This window comes from Eubalaena glacialis, chromosome X, assembly GCF_028564815.1.
Source record: "Eubalaena glacialis isolate mEubGla1 chromosome X, mEubGla1.1.hap2.+ XY, whole genome shotgun sequence".
Lineage (NCBI taxonomy): Eukaryota > Metazoa > Chordata > Mammalia > Artiodactyla > Balaenidae > Eubalaena > Eubalaena glacialis.
The window spans coordinates 15,426,581-15,442,935 of record NC_083736.1 but is presented as its reverse complement, the minus strand read 5'-3'; the positions used below and the strand labels follow the sequence as shown (position 1 = coordinate 15,442,935).

The 16,355-nt window shown below is 41.5% G+C and overlaps 1 protein-coding gene across 5 annotated transcripts in view; it reads left to right on the top strand.

Annotated features, from left to right (window-relative positions):
- Window positions 1-16,355, top strand: part of RAI2 (retinoic acid induced 2) — a 402,411-nt gene that overhangs the window by 93,401 nt on the left and 292,655 nt on the right. The window lies entirely within an intron of this gene.

The window sequence follows — 16,355 nt, the reverse complement described above, 5'->3', positions numbered from 1 at the left end:
CATGACGCGACGAAGACCCGGCACAGCCTAAATAAATAAATAAGTAAATAAATAAATAAATAAGAGTATCTGGCATTGAGTAAGTGCCATATGTTTGTTAAATAATGATAATAATAGTCATAATAATAATAAATGCAGTGCTTGTTGTACACAGTGACTGCTCTGAAAGTATTTTTGGTTTAAGAAAGAAAATGGAGCAAACTGGGATTATGGGGAAAGGAGATTAGAAGGACTCCCAGGGAATCAGTATTCCTGAAACCAGAACAGAATGCCAACTGCGTGAGAACAAGAGAACCCCCCTTCCCACTTGAATCCCCATCCCCAGGGTGACTGTCCCGGCACAACCCAGAGATGTGTAAGAACTATCTGTCTGCTGTGGCGGGATTCAGCAGGCTTTTGGTGGGAATTGTCCCCCGGATGGCCCGGCATCTCTGCACAATGTCCATTCAAGTTTAAGAGTGGTGGAAACCTGGCCAGTGCAGTTGAAGGTACCCCTACCAGCCCTCCAGGGAACTGAGTGGACTGTAGGGGCCTCACGGGGCTGAAGACCACAAAGGGACCCCAATCAGCTGAGCTGGAGAAAGGAGTGGCTGGTGCTATGTAAAATGTAACTCTTTAGCAATTTTTATTAATTTTTTAAACAGTGGTATTGAGGTATACTTTACATACCATAAAATTCACCCATTTTTTTAACCTTAAAATATTTGTCCTTCCAGTTTTACTGAGATATAATTGACATACAGCACTGTATAAGTTTAGGGTGTACAGCATAATGATTTGACTTACATACATCATGGAATGATGACCGCAATAAGTTCAGTGGACATCCATCATCTCATATAGATGCAGCATTAATGAAATAGAAAAAAATTTTTTCCTCGTGTTGAGAACTCAGGATTTACTCCCTTAAATTTCATATATAACATGCAGCAGTGTTAATTATATTTATCATGCTGTACATTACATCCCTGGTACTTACTTATCTTATAACTGGAAGTTTGTACCTTTTGACCACCTTCATCCAATTCCCCTCACCCCACCCCTCTCCTCTGGTAACCACAAATCTGATCTCTTTTTCTATGAGTTTGTTTTGTTTGTTTTTGAAGTTTGACCTGCAACACTTGTTAATTCCTTTTACACAACATAGTGATTCAATATTTCTATACATTTCAAACTTATCACAATAAATCTAGTTATGATATGTCACCATACAAAGATACTACATAATTATCAACTATATTCCCCACACTGCCCACCCATTTTAAGTGTACAATTTAATGACTTTTTAGTAAATTTACCAAGTTGTGCAACTGTCACCATAGTCGAGTTTTTTTCTTTTTTTTAAATTTTATTTTATTTTTATTGAAGTATTGTTGATTGACAACCATAGTCCAGTTTTAAACATTCTTATCATCCCTGTAAGATCCTTCATACTCATTTATAGTTGATCTATCTTCCCACTTCCAGCCCAGGCAACCACTAGTCTACTTTCTGTCCCTATGGAGTTGCCTTTTCTGGACATTTCCTATAAATGGAGTGGCTTTTTGCATCTGACGTCTTTCATTTAGCATCACGCTTTTGAGTTTCACTCATGTTCTAGCATGTATCATTATTTCATTCCTTTTTATTGCTGAATAGTATTCTCTTGTTATGGTTGTGCCACATTTTATCTAGCCATTCACTAGTTGGTAGACATTTGAGGTGTTTCCACCTTTTGCCTATTGTGAATAATGCTACTCTGAACATTTACATGCGAATCTTTGTGTGGATGTATGTTTTTAGTTCTCTTGAGTAGAGAGATACCTAGGAGTAGAATTGCTGGGTCATAGGGTAAATTTAGGTTTCAGCTTTAAAGAAGTTGCTGAACGGTTTTCCAAATTGGCTGTACCATTTTACATTCTCATCAGCAGTGTAATGAGGGTTCCAGTTTCTCCACATCCTTACCAATGCTTGTTATTGTCTTTTAAAAATTATTATCACCATTTCAGTGGGTGTGAAATGGTGTCTCATTATGGTGATGATTTGTATTTCTCTGATGACTAATGATGTTGAGCATCTTTTCATGTGCTTATTGGCCATTCATATATCTTCTTTGCCAAAATGTCTATTCAAATCTGTAGAATTTTTGTGTTTAAAAGTAGACATGAGATGGCTACCATCTCATCCTGCCTCTGGGCACCCAGACAGGAGGACTCTTTCCAAGATGAGTCCAAGTCCCTCAGGCTGGTGGTAGGCTGGGGTTTCCAGGAGACAAGCTCTTGTATCTGTCACTTAAAACCTTTTCACTGGAGGATTAGGGAGCAATTCTGTAAACTGCTGAACTAGAAGAAAAGTGAGTTGGTTAAAGTAAATGCTTGGTTCGTTTTCTGTGAATTACATTTTTCCTTATTTTTTTAAAGCCAGTTAACCTTGTGTGGAAAAAAAAAATCACCAAGCTAAGGTTAGATTTATTTAGCTGTTATTCAGATATGTACATATTTTAAAAGATGGGGATTTCAATTGTTTTCTGTTTATGCCTTTTCTTTTTCATTCTGAATAACCACATTGCCAAGTGAATTGGAAGATTCCAAGTGATTTTCATTTGTGTGAATCTGATTAACAAATGATGCCACTAAAAAGGGCCCTGCCACTTTCTTGGATGAGGAATATAGATGGCACATAGTGAGTAAGAATAAATTTCTGACTACCAAATAGCAGTGCGTCATTAGTGGGATGGCACGTAGAGCTAATGGCATTAGGGATAATGGAGAAGGGGTGATGAATGGGAGCCAATATGTTTCCTAGAGATTTGCAGTATGGTCCTGATAGGCTCAGCAGGAAAGGCTGTATTACTGGAAAGCCCAAACCATTCCCCGGCCCTTGTAGAGAATCACCACAGAGTTTACACCTGATTTTTCAGAATGGCCTGTAGCATGTTCTAGATATGTTGCTGCCAAACCTGGACAACTCAGGGGCTCAGAATGTGGGAAAAAAACCCCTGTGATTTCAATAACTATCAATACCAGGAGAATGCAGAGTACCGTTATTACTTGTGTCAAAACTACCTTTAGTGGCCAGTGGTGGCCACTGGTCGACAGAAGGATGCTAGGGAAAGCTATAGGAATAGGCTGAGAGCGTCTGGATTCCAGATTTCCTCCTTATTCCATCCATCTTGTCCCAAAGATATTGAGGGATATCCTTTCTCCAAAGGGACACAAAGAGGAGGGCCCCAGTCACAAAAGATTCCTACATAACTTGGTTTTTATTCATTTGTAAAATGAACATAACAGTAATCATGCAGTAGAGTTGATGTGAGATAAAATGTATGCATTGTGCCAGCAGAAAGTAGGCACTCAGTGAACAGAGGCTGTTGTTATGCTGTGTTCATACATTTTGAGTGTTTAGCTTGTAGGCAAGACAGTGCACATAGTCGCAGTTTTCCCAGCCATTGATCATGTCATTGATTGAGTCATTCCTCAACACACATTTTTGAATACCTACTATGTAGCATCGATTGTTCTGGATACAGAGCATGCAGAGGTACAAAACAGGGTCTCTATACCCAAGTTGTTAAAAATCTAGTCAGGAAATTAATTCTAGAAGACTGTGTGAATGACTATGACAGAGGGTTGAAAAGGTACCATTGGAGGACAGAAAAGGAAGTGATTCACTGTGCCTGGGATTAAGGAGGGAGCAAGAATCATGGAAGGTATTCTAGAAGAGGTGATATTTGAGCTGAGCTTTGAAGGATGGATAAGAGTTCACTAGGTAGAGATGGCAGGCAGAGTGTTTCCAGAAGACAAAATAGGAAACAGCATGGAACTAGTCATAAGGGTATGATGTGTTTGGAGAACTTTAAGTATCCTAGTGACTACATTGTGGGTGCAGGATTGGGTGGTGGCAGGGTTGGGAGGGTATGGACTGAAAATATACTTCAGAGTGAGATTTCAAAAGGCCCTAATTGGGATTTAAAGGACTTTAAGATAAACACTGAAGGCAAAAAGAAAACAGAATGGGTTCTGGCAGGAGTGGCATGACTATTTTCCCAAATTAAAAATGTTTTTCAACTTGCTGGGCACATGTCAACTAGTAAACATAACCCAGTTGTCCAGTCTCTTTAGAAAAATAACTTATGGAAGGGGAAATCCAAAATTTAATCGGAAACCTGATAGATCACCTGACCTCTGACCATCGATTTTAAAAAATCCCATTACAATAAAAACCATTATAAAGACTGCCTACTGCGCTGCTATTTCTCTCTCTAGGCAGATGGCTTAGAAAGACCATTTTCTTTTCATCTAGTCACAATAACTTATATAGAATGGATAACCCAGTGCAATAAATTCCATCTTTGTTCCCTACACACGTAACAGTCCCTTTTCTGCAGGGAAAGCAACTGCTCCTGGACTGCAGGCGGGAAGAGGAGGCTGAGTTGAACTGTAGCTGAACTCCGTTTAGTTTTTCTCTTCAACTATCAATCCCCAACTATTCTTTGACCTCCCTTTACCACTTCCCCACAAACATTTCAATCCCTTCATCCAGGAAAGCTCAATGGGACTCCCAAACCACCCACCCAACTTCCCAAACAAAACACTCTAACCCCAAATATCTGGAGCTCAAAAAGGAGCCCCTGCTGATTTCCAAATATGGTGGATTCTTGGCATCTGAAGATTCAACAACTGCCATTCCAACTCTTCGTGAGTGACCCTGACAGTCATTTCTATTTTTGGTGGGGCATGGATTTCGAGCACTGCAACAAGCCTCTTTCTAAGGGAAGTCCAGGCAATTGCTAGCCTCCACATCTCAAGGTGGTTTTGTTTCTCTTCTTGTCACATACACATTTTTGCTCAGGAAGTTTTGTTTCACTGCATTTGATGAGGGATGCTATGTTCTATGGATATTAACCAAGTCAAGAATTCATGGAAGGTCTTAAGGTTAATACCTTAGGAATGTTAAAGACCTATTCTGCTTCTAACACTTGCTGATACTGAACGGGGATATGGTCCTTGTGTGTGTGTGTGTGTGTGTGTGTGTGTGTGTGTGTGTGTGTGTGTGTCTTTTTTAACCTTATTTATGAAAAAAATTAAACCTACAGAAAAATGATGGAAATAGAATAATGAACTTCCACAAACTTTCACTTAAATTTACTTATTAACATTTTTCAGATGGTAGGACAATAAGGCCAAGTAATTGGTGAGACAGAATATTAGTTAAGGTAACTCTAGCTACTCTAACAGACCTTCAAATCTCTCTCTATATGTAGGTATAGTTATCATTATTTACCGAACCATTTGAGACTAGCATGCAGACATCGTGACCCTTTTCCTCTAAATATTTCAGTATGTAATGGCATTGTCTTACAAAACCACAGTGCAATTATCCAATTCAGGAAATTGAGCATTGATATTCCACCATTAGCTGGTATAGAGTCCATATTAAAATTTTGCTGATTGTTTCAATAATGTCCTTTAGAGCAATTTTTAAAAATTTGTATTGGAGTATAGTTGTTACAATGTTGTATTAATTTCAGGTGTACAGCAAAGTGATTTAGTTATACATATACATATATCCACTCTGTTTTAGATTCTTTTCCTACAAAGGCCATTACAGAGTATTGAGTAGAGTTCCCTGTGCTGTACCGTAGGTCCTTATTATTTATCTATTTTATATATAGTAGTGTGTATATGTCAATCCCAGTCTCCCAATTTATCACCCCCACTTACCCCTGTTAACCATAAGTTTGTTTTCTAGGTCTGTAAGTCTGTTTCTGTTTTGTAAATAGGTTCATTTATAACATTTTTTAGATTCCACATATAAGTGATATCATATATTTGTCTTTCTCTGTCTGACTTACTTCACTCTATATGACAATCTCTATGTCCATCCATATTGCTGCAAATGGCATTATTTCATTCTTTTTTGTGGCTGAGTAGTATTCCATTGCATATATATATGTGCATACACACACACACACCCCCCACATCTTCTTTATCCATTCCTCTGTCAATGGACATTTAGGTTGCTTCCATGTCCTGGCTATTGTCAGTAGTGCTGCAATGAACATTAGGGTGCATGTATCTTTTTGAATTATGGTTTTCTCCGTAGAGCAATTTTTTGTTTGTTCGTTTGTTTATACTGCAGGTTGTTATTAGTCATCAATTTTATACACATCAGTGTGTACATGTCAATCCCAATCGCCCAGTTCAGCACACCACCATCCCCACCCCTCCGCGGTTTTCCCTCCTTGGTGTCCATACGTTTGTTCTCTACATCTATGTCTCAACTTCTGCCCTGCAAACCGGTTCATCTGTTCCACTTTTCTAGGTTCCACATACATGCGTTAATATACGATATTTGTTTTTCTCTTTCTGACTTATTTCACTCTGTATGACAGTCTCTAGGTCCATCCACGTCTCAACAAATGACTCAATTTCATTCCTTTTTATGGCTGAGTAATATTCCATTGTATATATGTACCACATCTTCTTTATCCATTCGTCTGTCGATGGGCATTTAGGTTGCTTCCATGACCTGGCTATTGTAAATCGTGCTGCAATGAACATTGGGGTTCATGTGTCTTTTTGAATTATGGTTTTCTCTGGGTATATGCCCAGTAGTGGGATTGCTGGGTCATATGGAAATTCTGTTTTTAGTTTTTTAAGGAACCTCCATACTGTTCTCCATAGTGGCTCTATGAATGTACATTCCCACCAACAGTGCAAGAGGGTTCCCTTTTCTCCACACCCTCTCCAGCATTTGTTGTTTGTAGATTTTCTGATGATGCTCATTCTAACTGGTGTGAGGTGATACCTCATTGTAGTTTTGATTTGCATTTCTCTAATAATTAGTGATGTTGAGCAGCTTTTCATGTGCTTCTTGGCCATCGTAGAGCAATTTTTAAAAACAGTCCATGTTCCAATCCAGGCTCAAGCATTGCATTCAGTAGTCATGTCTTTAGTCCCCTTTAATCTAGAACAGTTCTTCCATCTGTCTTTGTAAAGTTTCATGACACTTATTTTGAAGAGTACAGTCCCATTGTTTCATAAAATGTTCCTTGATTTGGGTTTATCTAATGCTTCCTCATGAATGGATTCAGGTTATGCATTTTGGGCCAGAACTTTACTTGGAACTTTTTTACTCTAGTTAATTAAGAATGTGATTTTCAAACAGTGCAGTCATTATCAAAAGATTCTCCTGCCGCAAAATATCATGGGTGGATTCCAAGGAAACTCATTTTAGTGGAATTAGTGCACCTTTACTAACACAGATTATGAAAATCACTTCCCAGGTTGCTGATGTGGCGTAGAAGTCGACACAGCAGACAGTTCTTCTGGTGGGTCACTTCCTTTCGACATTGCCAGTCTGTTCACGGAGTCTTGGTGCACCACACTGCTGTCCCTCAGTAAAGCATCCGAAAGTCAGTAATGGAGGGAGTGTGCAGGCATGGAGAGGCATTTACCAGCAAAGAGCTGGCAGTGACTCACATTACTAAGTCTTCATTACTTTTACAAAACACACCACAAAATATAATAAACAATTCACATTAAACTGTGCTTATCAAAACATGAATAGTTCATTTTATGATACAGCACCTTGACTTGGATAGTTGTGTATTCTCAATTATTCAATAAATGGACATGGATGGTGTCCACTCACTGACACTAGTAAGAATTCAAGAGCTTTCACTGATTCAAATGTGGATTGCTGAGCCTTGTAAGATGGGATGCAGAAACAATATAAACTTAAATGTGTACTTATTTCTTCCTTCTTTCATACACTCAACAAAATGTGGACTGAGAAACTACTTAGTGTCAGGCTTTTAGGGATTAAAGACCTAGTCCTTGGCCTCAGGGAGCTCTTCTTAGAACTTGATATTTGGACTCAAAAGCCAGAGCCCAAGTTATCCTCTTGCTTAATGGCATCACTTCACATTTTGTCCTAATTTAGGTGGTGATAAGGCAGAGAGCTTCCCCGTGGTAATTTCGTGACTCTTGCTTCATCCCGTTGGCTCAACATTGCTGCCATCATATATAGGCATGTCCCTGTACCTTCCCAACAGCTAAGAAGCCCCCTTTCAGGGTTGTCACATGGCATGACCCTGTCTTCTACCTGCCAGTGACCTTTTTAGACTGCATTCTCCCAAATTTCAGTGGCCCTCAATGCCTCTCTGTGTTAAGGTCTGCAGAGGTGTACTCCATGCCTTGGATTATGCCATGTAGATGTATTAACTCATTAAAAATCCATTACAGCGTGAACCCAGTATAATAGAAGTAACACTGATCTTGGATTCAAGTGATATGGTTTTCTGGCTGTGGCAGGGATGGGCCAGTGTTGTTGACCACACCTGTGTTCTCCTCTTCTTGGGCACACAGCTAGTCTTCATTTTCTGGGCTCTATTGCAGTTAGGTGTGGTCACGTCACTGAGTTCTAACCAGCAGAATGTGAGCAGAATTGATATCTATGTATATCACTTCTAGGCCTGACTCATAGAAACATGAGTTCTGCCATGCTCTTGCAGCGCATGCCTTTCTTACAGAGAAGCCACATGGTGGTGGTAGAGCCACAAGGTACCAGGCACCTGAATCCCTGAATCACCATAAGGACCCCTGTTTTTCCCAGTGAACAGGGATACCCACCTTGGATTATCCTAGAACCAAGAAATACATGCCTATATATTAAGTCCCTGAGATTCTGGTATCTGTTACTTAACAAATACCGTCACACCAACACCTTTGACTTGTCTTTACGTTCTGTCTACCCTTGGGCAAGTCACCTAGCATTTCAGAGTCTCCATAACCTCCTCTGTCAATGGGGTAATAAGATAGGCATTCTTGGCCCCATTTTACAGATGAAAGAATTAAATGAGGTAACATTTGCAAAGATACTTTGTAGATGTTTTTACAAATGTAAGATGGTGCTATTATTATTGTATCTTGCCCCCATAGGTAGCTAATATAATGTTTTCCATTCACGTACCTCTATTCCTTCCCTAACCAAGTAACATTTCCTGGTAAAAGTATAGCTGGGGCTCTCGGGCACCTGTACTGATCAGCCATATAGATCACGGTGAAGGAGCACTCAGACCTTGCTGACTCCCTCTGACACGTCAGTTTGCGGACCATGCCTGCCTTAGCCAGCACTGAGTGCTTCCTACTGCCTAGGTGATGTCCCAGTACTTGAACTCCTAACCAACTAATTCCTATGATCATCTAAGTCCCTATCATAGGCATCAGAACTGTGAATTTCCCAAGGTTTTCCTGGATCCCTAACGGTCTTATTATAATAGCAGACGTAATATTGAGTGCTCCTGATATACTGTTGTTGCATGCATTACCCCAGGTCATCTTCACAACCACCCAAGGAAGAGATTCTTTCTCACCCCCATTTTGCAGATGGTAAAGCTGAGGCTTACAGAGGTTAAGAATTTCACTCGAAGTCACTCATTGTAGATGTATTCAAACTTGTGTCTCTGAAAGACCTATGCTCTTAACCTCTATGTATCTAATGGTTAACCCTTTGCTTCACAGCCCAGCATTGCCCATTCCCTCGTAAGAGTCTCATTGCTGAGAAAGCCAAATCTCCTTGTAGGAGAAAAGGATTTTACTTTTTTTTTAACTTTTTTTTTTTTTAAATTTTTGGCTGCGTTGGGTCTTCGTTGCTGCGCGTGGGCTTTTTCTCTAGTCGCAGTGAGCGGGGGCTACTCTTCGTTGCGGTGCGCGGGCTTCTCATTGCGGTGGCTTCTCTTGTTCCAGAGCACGGGCTCTAGGCACGCAGGCTTCAGTAGTTGTGGCACGCGGGCTCAGTAGTTGTGGTGCACGGGCTTAGTTACTCCGCGGCATATGGGATCTTCCCGGACCGGGGCTCGAACCCATGTCCCCTGCATTGGCAGGCGGATTCTTAACCGCTGTGCCACCAGGGAAGCCCAGGATTTTACTTTTTGAAAGGAGCCAGCAACAATTATCCCTTTGGATGTTTCAAATGGACATTAATATTCCTGTACACTTACCTCCATATTTTAATTGCAGTATAGTTAATTTGCAATCTTGTGTTAGTTTCAGGTGTACAGCATAGGGATTCAGTTTTATATATATATATATATATATATATATTCATGTATATTCTTTTTCAGATTCTTTTCTATTATAGGTTATTACAAAATACTGAGTATAGTTCCCCGTGTTATACGGTAGGTCCTTATTTACCTATTTTATATGTAGTAGTGTGTATATGTTAATCCGCAACTCCTACTTTATCTCTCCCTCCACCCACTGCTATCCCCTTTGGTAACTGTAAGTTTTTTTCTTTTTCTTAAAAATATTTATTTATTTATTTTTAATTTATTTTGGCTGCTCTGGGTCTTAGTTGTGGCACACGGGATCTTCATTATGGCATGCAGGATCTTTTAGTTGCGGCATGCAGACTTCTTGGTTGCGGCATGCGAACTCTTAGTTGTGGCATGCATGCGGGATCTAGTTCCCCGACCAGGGATCGAACCTGGGCCCCCTGCATTGGGAGCATGGAGTCTTACCCACGGGACTACCAGGGAAGTCCCTAAGTTTGTTTTCTATATCTGTGAGTCTGTTTCTGTTTTGTAAATAAGTTCATTTGTATCATTTTTTTAGATTCCACGTATAAGTGATATCATGTGATATTTCTCTCTCTCTGTTTGACTTACTTCACTTAATAGGATACTCTTTAGGTCCATCCATGTTGAGAGAACAGTATGGAGGTTCCTTAAAAAACTAAAAATAGAGCTGCTGTATGATCCAGCAATCCCACTCCTGGGCATATATCTGGAGAAAACTCTAATTCGAAAAGATACATGCACCCTAACATTCATAGCAGCACTATTTACAATAGCCAGGACATAGAAGCAACCTAAATGTCCATTGACAGATGAATGGATAAAGAAGATGTGGCACGCACACACACACACACACACACAAACCCACACACACACACACACACACACACACACACACACACACACACACACACTGGAATATTACTAAGCCATAAAAAAGAATGAAATAATGACATTTCCTCCAAGTTTGTTATTTATCTTAGTCATTGTACCTTAATTTGCCTGCAAGCTATATTAATGCAGTTTTTTAATGTTAAGAAAGAATTCTCTGTGGGCAATTGCACAACAGTATTGTGGCATCAATGTTCAGCATCTGAGAGAAAGTGCAGGGGTGGGTGGTCTTCCTACTTGCATAGGGCCGACTGCCTTCAACAGGTTCTTTGTTGGGACGGGAACTTAAATCCATCCCAATGTGCTGGTCAGCACAGTGCATGAAGGGGATGCCCCAGACATTTCCTGCTCTACCAGTTGTGATTGCCTGACAAGGGGTAAAATCATTGGGTTATTTCACTTGACATCTGACGGGGACTTAACATTCCAGATTGCATGTCTGTCTGTGCTGAACCAGTATCCCATGGGATCTTTCTATACTGATTCCCAGTTTGTGCCCTATCTCCTACGGAAACTGAAGAATTCAGTTGTCGAGCAAATGTCCTGTGTTGTTAAGGAAAGGCAATATGTTACAGTTTGTCCTTATGAAGTGTATAAAGTCAGGAGTAAACTAGCTCTGAGTTGAACTCTTGAAATTTCAAAATGTTCAATCTCTCTGAAATTCAGAGAGACTAAATCTCATCTTGACATCTTCGTTATCATCAAAAGTTTCAACTCATGAGTAAGGAAACGCTTCCCATGGGACAATATCACTGAATTCATCAGTGCAGTCAAAAAGAAAGCAGTACTGGATCAGCCAATACTTCATGTAAATACATCTCCCCTAATTCCCCAACCACTTTTCAGGGTAGGTCTTAGCTCCATCTTACAGAGGAAGAAGCTATGCTAAGCAGACCTAATTAACTGGCCCAATATGCACAGCTAACAAACGGCAGATCCAGGCTTTGAAGACAGACAGTCTTGGCCTCACAGCCCATATCCAGCGACCTCTCTGCTTGGAACACATCTGTTTCCTAAGTAAGGAATTCCTATAATCTAAACATCCATAGGAAGTTGTTATGAAGGGACTACGAAGCAAGAAACAGAAGGCCTGCTTTGTCAGAGCCTTTCTGGTCAGCTGTTGTGAGCCTGCCCTCTTCATTGTGCGTTCCCTACAAAAGAACCTCGCTGATGCCAGATCCACCCCCCCCCTCCTCCACCAGGGAATGAAAGAGGACCAGGCAGGGGAGATCTTAGTGAATATCGGGAAGATGGAGCCAAAGAGACCCATGCACTTCTAATTAAAGAGCACGCCTTCCATGGCCCGCTCAGCGTCCTGTGCCTTCTGAAGGCCTACCCAGAGAGTTTCAGCTTTGGCAAAGGCCTGTGAGATTTCATGCTCCTTTTCCCCATGTAATAAAAAAGTCATTTTTGCCTCAAGCTAAGGAAAACACTGGCATTTTTAACTTTTAAATGTTTGGGTGAGGGTTTTGTTGTTGTTATTGTATTTTATTGTTGCTGTTGTTTGGAAATCTTGTGGACATTCACAGTTTTTGGTTCCCTTGCTGAACTTTTCTGGAAACTTCTATGGAAAGGAGGGTTAAAAGCAGAGGAAAGAGGCTGGTTTTTAAACTCCAAGTCTTCAGGTAGGTGGAAGACTTTAAAAACTGTGCCTACTGGGTTTCAGATGGCGTACAATTTAGTCCTGGCCTTGGTGGAGAGCAGAGGACTGGCAAGGATGCCATCTTGCTCTTTACTCCTTGTAAAAACTAGGGTAGGATGCCCCGTTCTGTGTTCACTGACCAGCCTAGGGGAGGTTTTACCCATGTGCACATCTTCATTTGCTTATTAATTCCCTCTAAAAGCAAAGAAAGATCCAACCCTTCATAATTCGAACCATTCAGGGAAGAAGCAAAGCAGAGCCTTCACCAAGAATTTAGATGTTCACTGTGGTGGTCAGACCTCACCACACAGGCTCCAAATTCCAAATGAGCTTTGCCTGTTTCCCCATTTCCTCTCTCGCCATCTTGGGCCTACACCAAAACATGTCGCCCTTAGCTTTTTTGCAGCCCACACGACTGCCTTGTACAGCCTCACCCTCTAACGGTGTTCCCTTTCTGCTTTAAGGGTCAGGGAACTGACCCTAACATGATATCCTCTTTAAAAATGCCCCACCCTGTCCCTCCCAGCACCATCCTCTCTCATCCCAGTCCAACTGGACCCCTCCAGTTTTTCTTTCTTCCTCTCAGTTTCTGAGGGTAGAAAACACTCCATTTTCTTCTTTCCTTTTGGTGACTTGAATGTCTCAGAGGATATTTATGAGGAAGTCATGCATGCCCCACTCCACCTCCTACTCACGTTTCCAGATCCTGAGGCTTCTTTGGTAGGACAGCATCTGACCCATCTCCCGAATCTTCCAACCTTGGGACCCAAGTGAAGGGAGTGAGTCATTCAGTCAGTCGTCAAATTTCTGTGCAGTGCCCACCAAGTGCTAGGCCCTGGAGATGCAGTGGGGGAAAGACATAGTCCTGCTGTCATGGGGACTCCTCAGTTAAGTGGCAGGCTTGCCACCATCTAGGCTCCTCTGTCACCCACCCTAATCCCAGCCCCAGGGGAACATATGTAAGCGGTGCCAGAGCCTTCCATCCTAACTTCGACTCCCCACCACCTACCACCATCACTTCTGCCACTTTCATAGTGTGTCCCAGAACTCTCCACCTAACTGCACACTCACATTTGGGGGTGCTCATGAACATCCCCAACTCCTAGAGTCTGTGCACTTTTAAAAAAATTTTTGGCTGCATTGGGTCTTCGTTGCTGCACGCGGGCTTCCTCTAGTTGCGGTGAGCGGGGGCTACTCTCTGTTGCGGTGCGCGGGCCTCTCATTGCGGTGGCTTCTCTAGTTGCGGAGCACAGGCTCTAGGCGCGCGGGCATCAGAAGTTGTGGCACGCGGGCTCAGTAGTTGTGGCTCACGGGCTCTAGAGTGCAGGCTCAGTAGTTGTGGAGCACGGGCTTAGTTGCTCCGCGGCATGTGGGATCTTCCCAGACCAGGGCTCGAACCCGTGTCCCCTGCAGGTGGATTGGCAGGTGGATTCTTAACCATTGCGCCACCAGGGAAGCCCCTGTGCACTTTTCTGCCTCTTTCTTACACACATGATTTGATAGGTACATTTAGGCTATGCCAGATCTAGATTCTTGGCGGTTCTCCCCAAGTTTACGTGAGTCAGGTAAGTGACTTCCAGTTAAGGGCAGGTCACTATATCCTTAGTTTCTACAAATCTCTCTCCACACATTCTCCTTTGATTTAGGGGTTGACTAGAAAGAAAATGATTATCTTAAATCTTATTTTGCACATCACAAAATGGAGATTTATGCCAGACACAAGCATGCATTCTTAATTATAATCACAGCATTGATCTGAGCCAAGTATAAGATATATGGCTGCAAGTTGCTGGTGGTTTTGCATTACCATTTTAGTGCAATTAACGTCTACCACTAAAGCACCAACTTACGCATAAGACAAAATTTAAAAGAAGCTTGAAAGGTTATATCCTATCCAGGAACTGTTGTTACTATTGCATTTTAAAGATGAGGAGTTAAAGTTTTCATTTTTAATTACATTTCTGAGTGATTCGGCTTAAGGGAACCTAATTGTGAAGAATATAAATTACTTTGCAAGTTTATGGTGAGGGACTAGTAATCCTTTTGGGAAGCAAACAAACAAGCAAATTAGAATTCAGCAACATTCAATAGTAAAGTGTAAAATTTCTGTCTGGTTGTAACTCTTTTATAAAGCCGTTTTACAAGAATATTGTAATAGATAATTTAATCATTCATGAAGCATTTTTACTGTGATTCGTGGGCAATACAATGGCAGAAAGCTTGTACAGCTTCAAGGCTGCTGCCACCCACCCCTCTAGGCCTGTCTTCTTCCCTGAAGTGTTTCCTCTCCTCCCACAGGGGCCCGATCTTCCCAGAGCCCTCCTTGGAGTGCCTGCTCAGACAGGAACCCTCATTCTCCAGGGCAGTGCTCCAGGTTTGCAAATTCTCCTTTCCTCTGCTACCTTCAGAACTGCTCTTCTTTCCCTCCAAGCCACTCAGCTAGCTGTTAGAGGAAGGAGGCTGATTAAACAAAGTCACACTCCAGTGTTGATGAATAAAAGCACTTAATGCTCCCTGGGGTGTGTGTAGCTGGGGCTGTGAGCCTATAATGGTGGAATTTCAGGCTGTACTACAGGCTGGTGGGGATATAATTTTTGGTGTGTTTTGATGCCACTCAAATCATACCACCTGTAGATGCTAAAGGAGCTGGTATAAAAGGATTTCATAAAATGACATTTTGCCTAAGGGCTTTCTTCTAGGCCTTCAAATGATCAGGAACAGGTTTTAGTGCTCTCCTAGTCCCAGGAAAGTTTTGTTTGGGTCACATCCATCTGCCGCTTCTTGGAATTACTCTGTGACCTTCAACCATAGATGCTGCCTTGTAGAGCTGTAGCAGTGTTCCTTGTGCCGATTCATTCCCCACGAATGGAATCCTGACTTCAGTAGAAAGATCCTTAACATTTGCCAAGGAGGCATTCCCAGGCCTTTTATTTTCCCATGCAAAAAAGTAAAGTGTAGCTTCCCAGGTGTTAATGCACATGAGGATAACAACAGACATTTCCTATGTTTCCAGCACTGTTCCATGTGCTCTCCACATGCACAAAATGAATTCATGAAACTAAAGTGTAAAATTCATTTATATAATTTAACTTTTGAGTGATGGTTTTTGTGAGTTTGTAGCATTTATACTTCTGAAATTATTAAAGCTTAAAATGGCACTAACACTTTCAGGTCATCCTGTATTAACTCATTTAATCTTCATGACAATTTTAACACGTAGGTAGCATTGTTCACCCCATTTCATGGATGGGAAAACAAAAGCACTGGGAGATTAATTTGTCCAATGTTAAATAGATAGTAAGGGACAAAACTGGGATTATAAACCCAAGCAGTGTAATGCTAGTGTTCGTGCTCTTAGCCACTATGCCACACTACCTCTTGGTAGTCACTAGGAGACAGCAGAGATGCTGCCATGCCTGAAGGACAGCTAGACTCAGTCATTAATCGGATGTTTCACTCTCCACACCAGCCTCAAATGGTCATAATTCAATTTTAGCCGTAGCAACATGGCACCTTCCCACATGTCATGGATTATCAGGGCCCTCATTGGAATCAAAACCATGAATGACAAATCTGGGACTGCTAAGGGTCCCCTGTGTCCTCCACTCTTGTGTTTCCCACGCTTTTACAAAGCATGATCCAGCCCACACTTGTTAAATTGAATTAAATGGAATTGCCAAGACCCTTTGGCATTCCGTAGTGAGTTTGGACAGGTCCTCTTGTCTTGCCCTCCACTTAATTCCAGACCTATTGGATGGC